Genomic DNA, 16,046 nt, shown 5'->3' on the forward strand with positions numbered 1-16,046 from the left:
AAACACCCTGTCGGCCCGCGTTTAGACGTTTAGATATTGATTATCAGCGCTTATCCAACAAAGGGGATAAAACAGTGACTGGTCGGCTTGGAGTCTGTATAGGGTGTCTGTGTGAGGTATCCATGTTAAACACACACACACACGCATGCACGCACGCACGCACGCACACACACGCACCTCGTGAAGCTCGACCGCATACAAAATGTGGGTCAACTTGTTTCAATCACCATATATGACAGTGGAAAAGCGGACCCACATGATTATCAGGAGTACAACAACCTAAGAGAATGTGTATATCACTCACAACATCGTACAACTACTGACTTACTTAAATGTGCGCCTACCTGCCGCCATGTCTATACCGAAAAAACTACCATGGGACGACATATGGAGAAAACTAACATTCGCGAATATGTCATTGGGAAAAACCGTTTCATTCGCTGCAAGTGATGGCTGAGAAGATGGAAATGAAAGCTATTCAAACATTTGATTACAAATACTGTTTACCGTAAGGATTAGAATTAATACTTTGACCAACGACGTGCAGCGTGACTAACTCCATTTTACGCAAATAACGGTGATAGCTCCAGATTGTAATCAGAGTGACCTCTTTTATTAAATATGAACCACCGATAATACTATTTCCCCCATATTTCTGCATTTTATTTCAGCAAAATGTCTCACCGTAACCCCCCAGCCGATTCGTGCGGCTATTTGAGTGTGAAAGGGCAAAGTACACATATCGCCGAGAAAGTTAGTGTTATGTAATCATGATGCATATGTAAGTGAAAGTGTATGTTAAGAAATACCTATTTTCGGAAATCAAATTCACTTCAACAGTCTCAGATCCCGAGCTGAAGGTTATTGACCTTTGTTCAAAGACTGTATATACATGTATATCCCCGGGCCTGTTTGACTTTCACACGCCCACTTCCCCTCGCCTAACCCCCTTCCATTACCCCAGGTGACTAGCCCAGGACAATTGGTGATATCAATGGTGCAGAAACGCCTCATGCCTCGCTCTTGTCACTCAGGTTCCTGTCACAAGCTAAACACCTGCCCTGTCACAATTTGCATTTTCGCAGATTCAGCGTTTCGTTTCATAACATGCAATCGTATATTCCGCTTTCACACACCTCACAGATTTACGGCCACTGGCCTTACCACATTTGCACAATGAATGTATCACGAAAGTTTAACCTTTCACCTGTGACATGTATGTCAAACTTGCGCATATGTTAATTAAAACCGTGACAATCGATCGTTAATGTAAAAGTAATCTGTCTCTGTCACCCAGGATTGAAGATACACTGAAGCAGAGTGAGCACTAAGATCTCTCTTTAACCCAGAAACCATTCATCTGAATAGGTCAGGAGGAATGATGTATCCTACGAGTGAATAATGGCTGCCAATTTCCGCCATCCGTCAGATATTGCCTCGTTTTCTCTTGTCTGTAACGAGAAAGTTACGAAAGACGACAAAAAACTTCCTGTGCCCAATTTGTATACACTGACCCGATGTTATTCATTACGACTGCTCTGCCAACTGACGGAAACACACTTTGATGTGTTAGACGGTTCAGTCTATGAATTATTCATAATAGTCCGTGAATGTAGTCAGACAGGGTGCCCAAGTACATTGCGGATAGGTGACATGAGTTTGTTACACGTAGTAATGTGTTAGTGAGTGTGACTTTGGTTTTACGCCGCTTTTAGCAATAGTCCAGCTATATCATGACGGGTACACCAGATATGGGCTTCATTGTACCAAGTGAACGTTTTAACAACTAGATTAACCAACCGCCCCACTATCCTAAAGGGAAAATAGGTCTCCAGTATCGCCTGGATGTCTCAGGTCCCTACTAAAGAGGATTGCATGGTCCGGTTAGGTGACCTTGTAAATTACATTTCATCGTTCCAGAACGGTTTGATCGTTACTCAGGCTTCCAGTCACTTTTGTGTCTGGTCCAGATTCGATTATTTAAAGGCGAACACTACCCATACCACTAGTTCTTGTCAAATGCTACTCGTACTACTTCTCCTATAAACACTTTCACCTTCATAGCTTTTCCGTTCTGTAATACTAGTTTCTATCCATATTTCTCTCCAAACCATACTTTGCTTTAGATAAAAGATTGATGACAGAGTGACAAAACCATGGTATTTACTGTCTGTGTGTAATGGTAGTGTCATGTTCAGTATATCTGTCTATTGTTAAAGATGGATTTCTTCTTGTAAACAAATGAAGATGTAGCACACATTTGCTGACACATAGTTAACAAGCTTGCCATAGCATATTTGGATAAAATGGACCAACGCAGTTGTGTTTAGCTCCAAAGTCGAAACGACCTTTCAGTGAATATCGTGAAACTTGAAGAACGAATGTTTTCGATCTGCTACATAAGAAGAATTAATTTACTGGTCACGTGAGTTACTTAAGTCGTTATACAACTTAAATGTTGTAAGTTAAGTTCAAAGAGGCGTTAAACTAACTCTCAAATTTTGTGACAATATTTAGTTTGGCTTAGACTCTGTATGTCTAAGAACACGCCTCTCCGTCTTTTGGGAGATTACTCCAATCACGACATTCTTTGTTTGCTCTCCTCTGAGTTTTCAAACATGAGTGTGACCTCGACACAGTTTTATTTTAGCCTGTCTTTCTTTCCTGGTGTCTGCATTTGCATAGTTAATCCTGAGAACAAAATTTGTAAAAGCTGCAGAATTAGTTGTGTCTATTGGCACTCGACATCGCACAGATCCTCAACGAGCATCCGCGGGTTACAATGGCTGACCTGGACCATGACCTGTGTCATCCTGCCCTGTGGCGTGGACATTTGCTCAAGCTGTCAATCACTGGTTTTCTGGTTAGTCCAGACTCGATTATTTACAGGGGTGAGTCAGTTTTACGCCGCTTTTAGCAATATTCCAGCAATATCACAGCTTCACACATTGTACCCATGTGGGGAGTCGAACCCGGGTCTTCGGCGTGACGAGCGAACGCTTTAATCACTGTGCTACCCCACCACAGTGATGTAGATGAAGAGTAAACTTATTTACTAACTCTTGCTATGGAATACACTTTTGAAGCACACTGTAACATAAAAAATGTGTTTAATCAAAGTAATAAATGTCTTGTTTTGCACAGCATTCATATATGATGTATGTTCGGTCTAGTTCTCAAAAGTATTGTTTTCAGGAACATTTACATCTGTGATCTGAAATCATTTGGAGAAAGTTTGATGATGTATCCGTATAGTTGCGCTTTAAAGGTGAATTTTATTTGTCCTTAACATCTGTTAACCAGTGATTAATTGAAAAAAATTGAGTTTGATGGGTGGTGAGGACAGTAGAATAGACGACAAGGGAAACACGTTTTGAAGGAGTTAGAACCCTGTAGTCCCATAGCAGAGGCTGATAGCTACTGGAGGGCCTACAGGATGGATAACACGTGGACAATGTTCCTAATGTAGAGCGGTCTTAGTGCCCTAGTGTTTTAATACGTCCTTTAGCAGAAACCATCCGCTGTTCGTCGGTCAACATGACAGAATCCCCTATCGTGATTCCTCTTGGTCCGTCAGCATCATACCCCTTCAGATGTGTTTCCGTACAGTGGCTGTCCTCCCACACGCCATGATAGAACTGAACTATTGTCCAAAATCGGCATGACACTCACTCACTCTTGGATTTAATGACAATGTTTAGTTTGGCTTAGACATTGTGTGTCTACAACACGCCTCACCGTGTTTTGGGAGATTACTCCAATCACGACATCCTATGTTTGCTGTGTGCTAAATCCTCTGTAGATCTCGTCCAAACGTGAATATGACCTAGACACAGTGATGTTTAGCCTGTCTGATCTTCCCTAACGTCTGCGTTTGTATAGTTAATCGTAAGAACAAATTTGGTAAAACTCGAATATTGCTGCGTTTGCAATTATTTGTAACTGTTGTTCATTTCATCTTTGTGTAGATGCACCCACACCAAAAATACTGTCAAACATATTCAGTTATATGTTAACCTCAGTGTGATACATTATAAGGATTTACCCTTGATAAGTAGGCTGGTATGTTAACAATGGTATATACGATATGCAAGAGGTTGGGTCAGGCTGACGTTTAAATATATCATGCGACTCGTAAATACCTTCATTTGAGTGAGTGAGTGAGTGAGTATGGGTTTTACGCCGCTTTTAGCAATATTCCAGCAATATCACGGCGGGGAACACCAGAAATGGGCTTCACACATTGTACCCATGTCGGGAATCGAACCCGGGTCTTCGGCGTGACGAGCGAACGCTTTAACCACTAGGCTACCCGACCGCCCCACCTTCATTTGAACAGAGTTGAGTTATATCAAGCGAATCTTCAGATTAATGGCCGAAAGCCTACTCAAACAATGACAAGAATTATTTACATTAATTTAGTTATCATCTATAATTTGGCATTAAATCTTTGTTGACAGCATATTCACTCTTGTAAGATACGTTACTGTTGTTGAAACGTCAATTTAACAAACTTTATATTTCTTTGGATTGTTATCTTATTGTCGACATAACATGGCACCTTTAGAATGACCTATCATTTAAAATGGCGTTGTTAGGTTCATACTTTACAGTGCAAGTATGACTGAATGTAATGGTATTTTACAGAGAGCCAAATGCATTTTCCGGACTGGTTAATCTGGATCGCAAGGTGTGCCAAATGCGACAATGACCAAGCAAAACTAATTCACTTTGGCGATCTTTGCCCTGAGTAACCTGACGTAACGTTGTCTCTGGGCGAGTCTGTGTATGTTGCAGCCAAATGATTAGAACGTCAGGTGGAGAAACGACAGTAGCTCTCATGGTAGTCATGTGTACTTTTACCAGAGGTGGATCATGGATTTTGTAAACGGTTAGAGAGGATATTCTTGAATATAAGGGAGCGGGTATTCTTAGAATACTAGTATATTGGAGGGTGTGTGGGGAGGTGGAGGATAGTTTCAGTTTTAATCTACAGTATGAGGGGGGCGCAATATATGCATTATATTGTGTTAGTTTGCGTGGTCCAAACATTGTTCTATCCAAATGGGGAGGTGGAGTGGAGGATGGGAAAAGGGGAACTGATTTTATATTCATTCATTGAATGTGCCGCACTATTATTAAACCACGTATAATACACACGTGAAATATCCATCGTAATGGATACACGTAGCTATATAACACATGCATACTACTTATGCAACGATACTTTTAATTCGATATCCTTAAAATACGTCAGTTTCGTAAAGAAAATGAAAAAAAAATACAATGAAGACATGAAAGTTTCACGTGTTCATTTTCAAAAGGAGGTCTTTAAGATTAAATACGACGAATATCTTAGAGAAACTTGAAACTTGGTTCATATTTTTATCACTTTCACTGGCATGAGGTACATATGTCCGAAGCTCCTAACCTAATTTTTGAACCTTGTCAAGGTTTATTTTGAAATGTGAGAGTCAGCCGATGAATGAACGTAGAGGAAGCACGAGGTGTGAACATGTGTGGAATGGGGACACCTGTCACACGTACACACGTATTGACGAGGTGTATCCAGTGCCTGGTCTGATAACCTACATCCCGTGGGACTGTGTCATCTCACATGGTGCCAGTCATTACACTCTGAGAAGTCCACTCTCAAGACTACGTGTGTACCGTCACACGTGTTTCGTGTTAATTCTGTGCTCAGTCTTTGTTCATGAATACGTTCGTTGTATGTGTGATGATTGCGTGTGTTGTGCCTAGCAGTTCATGAGTTGACGGACAATCCGCATTTAAAATGATCAAAATCATATCTTGATGCGAAAATAGGAAAGTCTACCTAAATCAGCATGGAAAATATAATAAACGAGAGAAATGTATTGTTTAATGACATATTTTATAGATTGTATGTAATTAGTTCAAGCTTGAAGTTGGGGTTGTGGAGAGTTTGTTAGGTGATAGATGTTAGGTTTGGGGAGTTGGGTGTGTGGTTTAGAGCTTGAAGTCGGGGTTGTGGAGAGTTTGTTAGGTGATAGATGTTAGGTTTGGGGAGTTGGGTGTGTGGTTTAGAGCTTGAAGTTGGGGTTGGGGGTGAGTTTGTTAGGTGATAGATATTAGGTTTAAGGAGTTGGGTGTGTGGTTTAGAGCTTGAAGTTGGGGTTGGGGGTGAGTTTGTTAGGTGATAGATGTTAGGTTTGGGGTTTTAGGTGTGTGGTTTAGAGCTTGAAGTTGGGGCAGCGGGATGTCAGGTATGGGTCGCTGGGCGTAAGATGAGGATGTAGGGGATTTGGAGAGTGTTTGAACTATACTGTGATTATTTGTGATCCATAAACTTAATTGTATACGGACTAACAGTTATATTTCACTTGTCAACATGAGTACGTGACAACCAACATATGCACATTTACATATTCATAACCATGACTAGATCTCCCCCCATTTCAAGACAATCTACATGTTTGTGCATATATGCGTTCTCGTGATAAGTATACTATTAGTTATGGTGTCTTTAGTTGCCGCATATGATGTCATATTAGGTTAGCAGAACCAAATAAGGCGAGGCGTTAATCTAACCTAACCTAACCTAACTGACGGTAGAGTCGCATATTAGGTCAGTAACAATCATCTTGGATAATTACTGCCGGTGTATACGGGCTCATATGGGGTTAGTAGTACTACTCTCTGATTGGTCAATCTCACTTTGAGGCATGCAAAAGTCGTGCAATGGATGCACTGTGGATAACCACGTGGCTCAAGTGTGAGTTGACTCAGCTCTGATATAATATAGAGAAACATTAAGTCACGTTTTGACAATAAAGATGGTACTATTTAGTTTGAATTCCATGCATTGTTAATTATTTAGCACGACACGGCGGCTTCCAGCCATATCAGCGTAGTTCAACGCGACCATTGCAACCTTTTAGTGAGTAAGTTAGTGGGTTAATGAGTGAGTTTGATTTAACGCCGCTTTCAGAAGTAGTTCAGTTTTATCATGGCCTGTCAGCTTGACGTGGGAGGAAAGCCTGAAACGACGCAGGTCGTAGATGGTTACCACGGTCGGTGTAACATACAACCCCTTGTCATACATTTAGATGGTATAACAAGTGGTTGTATGGACTGGTTTGTAAGACAAGTACTTGTACGGACAATTGTGTGCAAGACAAGTGGTTGTAGGGACAATTGTTTTTAAGGCAAGTGGTTGTACGGACAATTGTTTGTAAGACAAGTGGTTGTACGGACAATTGTTTTTAAGGCAAGTGGTTGTACGGACAATTGTTTGTAAGACAAGGGGTTGTACGGACAATTGTTTTTAAGGCAAGTGGTTGTACGGACAATTGTTTGTAAGACAAGTGGTTGTAGGGACAATTGTTTTTAAGACAAGTGGTTGTATGGACTGTATGCGTGAATACACATGTAGTCATGTATCTACCGTTAGCAAAACAAACACCGGTTCAAATTGACTCTCAACCCCATGCACATGCCTACATGTGTATTCACGACTACAATCCAACACACGGCAACAGTACACGTGTTCTATAAGTACATGCCTACAACATGACAACACTCCAACACACGGCAACAGTACACGTGTTCTATAAGTACATGCCTACATGTGTATTCACGACAACACTCCAACACACAGCAACAGTACACATGTTCTATAAGTACATGCCTACATGTGTATTCACGACTACACTCCAACACACGGCAACAGTACACATGTTCTATAAGTACATGTCTACATGTGTATTCACGACAACACTCCAACACACAGCAACAGTACACATGTTCTATAAGAACACTTCTACATGTGTATTCACGACTACACTCCAACACACGGCAACAGTACACGTGTTCTATAAGTACATGTCTACATGTGTATTCACGACTACACTCCAACACACGGCAACAGTACACGTGTTCTATAAGTACATGTCTACATGTGTATTCACGACAACACTCCAACACACGGCAACAGTACACATGTTCTATAAGTACATGTCTACATGTGTATTCACGACAACACTCCAACACACGGCAACAGTACACGTGTTCTATAAGTACATGTCTACATGTGTATTCACGACAACACTCCAACACACGGCAACAGTACACATGTTCTATAAGTACATGTCTACATGTGTATTCACGACTACAATCCAACACACAGCAACAGTACACGTGTTCTATAAGTACATGTCTACATGTGTATTCACGACTACAATCCAACACACGGCAACAGTACACGTGTCCTATAAGTACATGTCTACATGTGTATTCACGACTACACTCCAACACACGGCAACAGTACACGTGTTCTATAAGTACATGTCTACATGTGTATTCACGACTACAATCCAACACACGGCAACAGTACACGTGTTCTATAAGTACATGTCTACATGTGTATTCACGACAACACTCCAACACACGGCAACAGTACACGTGTCCTATAAGTACATGTCTACATGTGTATTCACGACAACACTCCAACACACGGCAACAGTACACGTGTTCTATAAGTACATGTCTACATGTGTATTCACGACAACACTCCAACACACGGCAACAGTACACGTGTTCTATAAGTACATGTCTACATGTGTATTCACGACTACAATCCAACACACGGCAACAGTACACGTGTTCTATAAGTACATGTCTACATGTGTATTCACGACTACAATCCAACACACGGCAACGGTACACGTGTTCTATAAGTACATGTCTACATGTGTATTCACGACAACCCTGTACACGGCAACAGTACACATGTTCTATAAGTACATGTCTACATGTGTATTTACGACTACAATCCAACACACGGCAACAGTACACATGTTCTATAAGTACATGTCTACATGTGTATTCACGACTACAATCCAACACACGGCAACAGTACACGTGTTCTATAAGTACATGTCTACATGTGTATTCACGACAACCCTGTACACGGCAACAGTACACATGTTCTATAAGTACATGTCTACATGTGTATTCACGACTACAATCCAACACACGGCAACAGTACACATGTTCTATAAGTACATGTCTACATGTGTATTCACGACTACAATCCAACACACGGCAACAGTACACATGTTCTATAAGTACATGTCTACATGTGTATTCACGACTACAATCCAACACACGGCAACAATACACATGTCCTATAAGTACATGTCTACATGTGTATTCACGACTACACTCCAACACACGGCAACAGTAGACATGTCCTATAAGTACATGTCTACATGTGTATTCACGACAACACTCCAACACACGGCAACAGTTCACGTGTTCTATAAGTACATGTCTACATGTGTATTCACGACAACACTCCAACACACAGCAATAGTACACGTGTTCTATAAGTACATGTCTACATGTGTATTCACGACAACACTCCAACACACAGCAACAGTACACGTGTTCTATAAGTACATGTCTACATGTGTATTCACGACAACACTCCAACACACAGCAACAGTACACGTATTCTATAAGTACATGTCTACATGTGTATTCACGACTACACTCCAACACACGGCAACAGTACACGTGTCCTACATGTATAAGTACAGGTTCACATGTGCTTACATGACAACCACACAGCAACAGTACATGTGGTCAATAGATACATGACGACATGCAGATGCAGATGTACACACAGCCCGATGACCTTTGTGATTACATAAAGTGTTCTTATCTCAGTTTTCCACAGTCTTGTTCCCCCGAAAATGTCAAGGCCTCCACCGCAATACCTTTGTTGATTACAAACATACTACATGGAGGTGAACTCCTGTACGTGTGCATCAGTAGCCGATACCAGCACCTCTGTACACATACTTACAGGACTGCAGACATAGTATTGGTATGTCAGTTCAAGGTTTTGTGACATTTCCCCTGAATTCCAGGGTAATGCCTGTCCTGTCGCATAAACTCTGTACACAAAGAAGTTCTCAGCGTTTGGATTCCGGGTTAGTTTGGTTCTCAGCAACCCACATGCTTGTACGTGGCGACTTTTTGGATCGGATGGTCAGTCCAGGGCCCGTTTGCACCAAGCGATCTTAGTGCTAAGATGATCGTAACTCCCATACTTTAACATAGGCTTACAATAGTCGTAGCGCTAAGATCGCTTTGTGCAAGTGGGCCCTGATGACTTGGTTGATTGCTAGTTCACATACCCTGACGACGGTGCTGAGAATATGACTCACTGGTTTATTACCCGAGACTCGACAACTTACAGGCAGCCGTCATATGGCTGGAACGCTGTTGAAGTGATTAAACAACAATGACACTGTGTGAAATCGCACAACTTGTAGGACTAGTAGCGCCCTGCCCCCGTGAACATCCGGGTTAGAATTGGGTTTCAGCCACCAATGCTTGTCGTAAGAGGCGACTAACGGGATCGGGTGGAACACTTGCAGTGTAAAGTCACAGCATCCCAGACCTCGTACCTTAGCACTGTGAACTCACACCACACCCGGACTAGTACCCTTGCACGATGAACTCACACCACACCGGGACTAGTACCTTTGCACTGTGAAAGGGACCACCTCAAGGCTAGTAGTACCCTTGCACTGTGAACTCACACCACCCAAGGACTAGTGCACTTGCACTGTGAACTAACACCACCCCAGGACTAGTACCTTTGCACTGTGAACTCACACCACACCGGAACTAGTACCCTTGCACTGTGAACTCACACCACACCGGGACTAGTACACTTGCACTGTGTTATCACACCACACCGGGACCAGTACCCTTGCACTGTGAACTCACACCACCCCAGGACTAGTACCCTTGCACTGTGAACTCACACCACATCAGGAACAGTACACTTGCACGGTGAACTCACACCACACCGGGACTAGTACAATTGCACTGTGAACTCACGCCACACCCGGACTAGTACCCTTGCACTGTGAACTCACACCACACCGGGAACAGTACACTTGCACTGTGAATTCACACCACACCGGGACTAGTACCCTTGCACTGTGAAATCACACCACACCGGGACTAGTACACTTGCACAGTGAACTCACACCACACCGGGACTAGTACACTTGCACTGTGTAATCACACCACACCGGGACCAGTTCCCTTGTACGGTGAACTCACACCACCCAAGGACTAGTACCCTTGCACGGTGAACTCACACCACACCTGGACCAGTACCCTTGCACTGTGAACTAACACCACCCCAGGACTAGTACACTTGCACTGTGAACTCACACCACACCCGGACTAGTACTCTTGCACTGTGAACTCACACCACACCGGGACTAGTACACTTGCACTGTGAACTCACACCACATCAGGACTAGTAGTACACTTGCATTTTGAACTCACACCACACCGGGACTAGTACCCTTGCAGTGTGAACTCACACCACACCGGGACTAGTACCCTTGCAGTGTGAACTCACACCTCACCGGGACTAGTACACTTGCACTGTGAACTCACACTATCCCAGGACTAGTACCTTTGCACTGTGAACTCACGCCACACCCGGACTAGTACCCTTGAACGGTGAAATCACACCACACCGGGAACAGTACACTTGCACTGTGAACTCACACCACACAGGGACTAGTACACATGCACTGTAAAATCACACCACACCGCGACTAGTACACTTGCACTGTGAACTCACACCACATCAGGACTAGTACACTTGCACTGTGAACTCACACCACATCAGGACTCGTACCCCTGCACTGTGAACTCACACCACACCGGGACTAGTACACTTGCACTGTGTAATCACACCACACCGGGAACAGTACACTTGCACGGTAAACTAACACCACCCAAGGACTAGTACCTTTGCACTGTGAACTCTCGCCACACCCGGACTAGTACCCTTGCACTGTGAAATCACACCACACCGGGAACAGTACACTTGCACTGTGAACTCACACCACACCAGGACTAGTACCCTTGCACTGTGAACTCACACCACACTGGGAACAGTACACTTGCACTGTGTAATCACACCACACCGGGACTAGTACACTTGCACTGTGAACTCACACCACACCAGGACTAGTACCCTTGCACTGTGAACTCACACCACACCGGGATTAGTACCCTTGCACTGTGAACTCACACTATCCCAGGACTAGTACACTTGCACTGTGAACTCACACCACACCAGGATTAGTATCCTTGCACTGTGAACTCACACCACACCGGGACTAGTACACTTGCACTGTGTAATCACACCACACCGGGACCAGTACCCTTGCACTGTGAACTCACACCACACCGGGGATAGTACCCTTGCACGGTGAACTCACACCACACCGAGAACAGTACACTTGCACTGTGAACTCACACTATCCCATGACTAGTACACTTGCACTGTGAACTGACACCACACCAGGACTAGTACCCTTGCACTGTGAACTGGCACCACACCGGGACTAGTACACTTGCACTGTGAACTCACCCTATCCCAGGACTAGTACACTTGCACGGTGAACTCACACCACACCAGGACTAGTACCCTTGCACTGTGAACTCACACCACACCGGGACTAGTAAACTTGCACTGTGTAATCACACCACACCGGGACCAGTACCCTTGCGCTGTGAACTCACACCACACCGGGATTAGTACCCTTGCACGGTGAACTCACACCACACCGAGAACAGTACACTTGCACTGTGAACTCACACCACACCAGGACTAGTACCCTTGCACTGTGAACTCACACCACACCGGGACTAGTACACTTGCACTGTGTAATCACACCACACCGGGACCAGTACCCTTGCGCTGTGAACTCACACCACACCGGGATTAGCACCCTTGCACGGTGAACTCACACCACACCGAGAACAGTACACTTGCACTGTGAACTCACCCTATCCCAGGACTAGTACACTTGCACGGTGAACTCACACCACACCAGGACTAGTACCCTTGCACTGTGAACTCACACCCCACCGGGACTAGTAAACTTGCACTGTGTAATCACACCACACCGGGACCAGTACCCTTGCGCTGTGAACTCACACCACACCGGGATTAGTACCCTTGCACGGTGAACTCACACCACACCGAGAACAGTACACTTGCACTGTGAACTCACACCACACCACACCAGGACTAGTACCCTTGCACTGTGAACTCACACCACACCGGGACTAGTACACTTGCACTGTGTAATCACACCACACCGGGACCAGTACACTTGCACTGTGAACTCACACCACACCGGGACTAGTACACTTGCACTGTGTAATCACACCACACCGGGACCAGTACCCTTGCGCTGTGAACTCACACCACACCGTGACTAGTACCCTTGCACGGTGAACTCACACCACACCGGGACTAGTATCCTTGCGCTGTGAACTCACACCACACCAGGACTAGTACCCTTGCACTGTGAACTCACACCACACCGGGACTAGTATCCTTGCTCGGTGAACTCGCACCACCTCAAGGCTAGTAGTACCCTTGCACGGTGAACTCACACCACACCGGGACAAGTACACTTGCACTGTGAACGCACACCACACCGGGACAAATACCCTAACGTTAGTGGATCACCACTGTTTATAGGTCATAATTCTGAAACAGTCGGTTTTGGGTTTGCACAACACATTGCACCCCTGCCTGACAGACAATTACAATCTATATGGCGAAATGATGTTGTTTATGAAGTTGTTCATTTCAACACACCCACATATATTTAAAATCAGCTGGGTTTTTTCAACAGTTATTGACATACTTATTGACTGACGGTTTCATCATTCTCAGTCGTCTAAACACTTTTAGTATACAAAACAACAACACAAGGTTAAAAATAGCAACTGCTCGGTGTTCGTGTACAAATGCGCGACGCATGTTTATTGATTTTGATGTGTAAACATACAGAATTCATTGTTGGTTTGATACTTCTCGGTGCGAGGTAATTGTAATCAACCAATGTCTGAACTGAGAAAACAAACCTCCGTGCAAAATGGGAAACAAGGCAGGAAGAATGAACGACAAGTATGGAATCCCGATACGGACACTTTCCCCACAGTGTTATCGAAGGCATGCCGCATTGTACGGGTGTTCCATATACCCATCTCGGACACTTGACACCGTTGTCATCTAGCCCCAAGGGACAAACGTGTCGTTGAATCGTTCCTAGTCTGTCTTACAGACCCTGATACAAATATATATCAAATACAGCCCATGCAAGTCTATAATGTTTGGCAAGTCTAGATCACTGCAGCATCTGAAAATGAAGAGAGTCACTGGGCTCCTTTTTATTATATTTTTATTAAGATAACTGAACAACTGTTTTTTTATGTACGATATGTTCATTTCAGAGACTAGATTTTAGTCTAAATCGTTCCCTATATATACACTTTGAAATATCCCTTTGAAAGGAGAAATACTATGAAAAGAAAGGTTTGGGCAAGCTGTATTTATTTCACGTGGGACATATTTGATGAATTAAATACGAATGAGCCCAGTGTTATAAATGTTAAGGTACATCAGTACTCAGAACTATGTCGTTTAACGTGTTATAACAATTTATTTTAGGAAACGTCACCTGGGACCTTGACCTCTGAGAGGCCAACTAAAGGTGAAGGTCAACATGGGCAGCCATTGTAACCTTGGGAAGGTGCAATGAAGATGAGGCTGACACGGCGGTGATGGCCACAACGCCATACGTGTTCTTCAACGTTCCCTTCGTTTTTATTTATTTTCGTTAGTTCTGTTATAGTTGATTTTGTTAGGCTCGAAATGTTCAGAGTCAACTCACGAATATATTTATGTTTCAAGTGGTGTTAGCTTTTGGAAGTGTTTGTAAATAGTCTATTTCAGGTTGATATTGTGATCTGTGATACATGGGTTCTGTCAAAGTTCACTGTGACATCAGGCTGTGGTTTTCTCTGTGATAGTTGTTACAATATTATTGTCTGTAATGTTTTGTATGACGTTACGGCGTATTTATCGTCTATTCGGTTTTTTTTGTAAATGAGTCCTGAATTAAACCTATTATGTTTGACGTTATGTTTTTTCTTAACACTACGCAACTAAACTTAATTCAAAATTCACCTAACCATGTGGAATATTTTCTTATGTCCCAGAGGGGGCACGGGTGGCCCAGTCGTCTAAGGCGCCGCAATTCGCTGTGCAGAGTTGCGTTCCTTGGACACGCCAGAAACCTATGATTGTGGGTTCGAATCCCGGTTCGCCCCGATTATGTTTCTAGGTTTGTCAGCACCATACCCGTGCTCGTGGGTTTCACCGAAGTGGTTAACGTCTGAGACCTGCATCACTTCGTCGTGATATAACTGTAATACTGTTAAAATCGGCGTTAAACCCAACTCACTCACTCACTCAAGCAATTGTATAAAACAAATGCGAGCTAAGTACGTTTGGAATTGCCTCTGTTTATCATTATATGAGAATTTGTTTTAGCCCCATAGTTAATACAACGCTACCTTCAGCCACGCTGCCCCAGACAGACAGGGGCACACGGTGCAGTCTGACCAAATATTTATACATGTGATGGCAATTTTACAATGTCAGCCCGCGTAACCGTTCGTGTAATGCTGAAGTTAACCCCGTGATGTAGACTATTTACACGGCGACCCCAGCAATGAAAGTTTCGGCCTCACAGCCGGGTTCTTGAACTTCACAGCCGTTCTGACGTCACAGAAACACGTCCAGACGTCACGAGGACATTGCATTAACGCTCGTGCCTATGTGACAACACCGATATCTGTGTAACATTTGCTGGTTGTGACCTTGATCGCTTAAGGTCAAAGGTAACCTAATTACCGCCATTACTTCTGTAAAGGTCAAGATAGCTCAGACCCATTTGATCACGTGAGTGCTGTACCAAATGACACGAGTCATCGCTGGGGGTATGTTTTCGTGTGTTTCCGACATATGGTAATTAAGTTTGTATAGAAGAAGGATGCGCAAGTAATAAAGCTATGCCCTGGGCAGGTTTCTCAATAGCTCTTATATTAAAAAGTTCACTTAATCCTCGCTATATGTTGCAGCTTGTCTCTGGATTTAA

The 16,046-nt window shown here is 43.6% G+C and overlaps 1 protein-coding gene across 3 annotated transcripts in view; it reads left to right on the top strand.

The window, feature by feature from the left end:
* The window catches only part of LOC124113908, a 99,515-nt gene extending 84,492 nt beyond the window's left edge, over positions 1–15,023 (top strand). For all 3 annotated transcript variants that reach the window (XM_048393690.1, XM_046474398.2, XM_048393691.1), the window contains one exon: positions 14,555–15,023. The gene's annotated coding sequence lies outside the window, so the exon portion shown is untranslated. The remainder of the gene's footprint in view (positions 1–14,554) is intronic.
* Positions 15,024–16,046: the final 1,023 nt, after the last annotated feature.

This window comes from Haliotis rufescens, unplaced genomic scaffold (genome assembly GCF_023055435.1).
Source record: "Haliotis rufescens isolate VD_foot unplaced genomic scaffold, xgHalRufe1.0.p SCAF_12, whole genome shotgun sequence".
Lineage (NCBI taxonomy): Eukaryota > Metazoa > Mollusca > Gastropoda > Lepetellida > Haliotidae > Haliotis > Haliotis rufescens.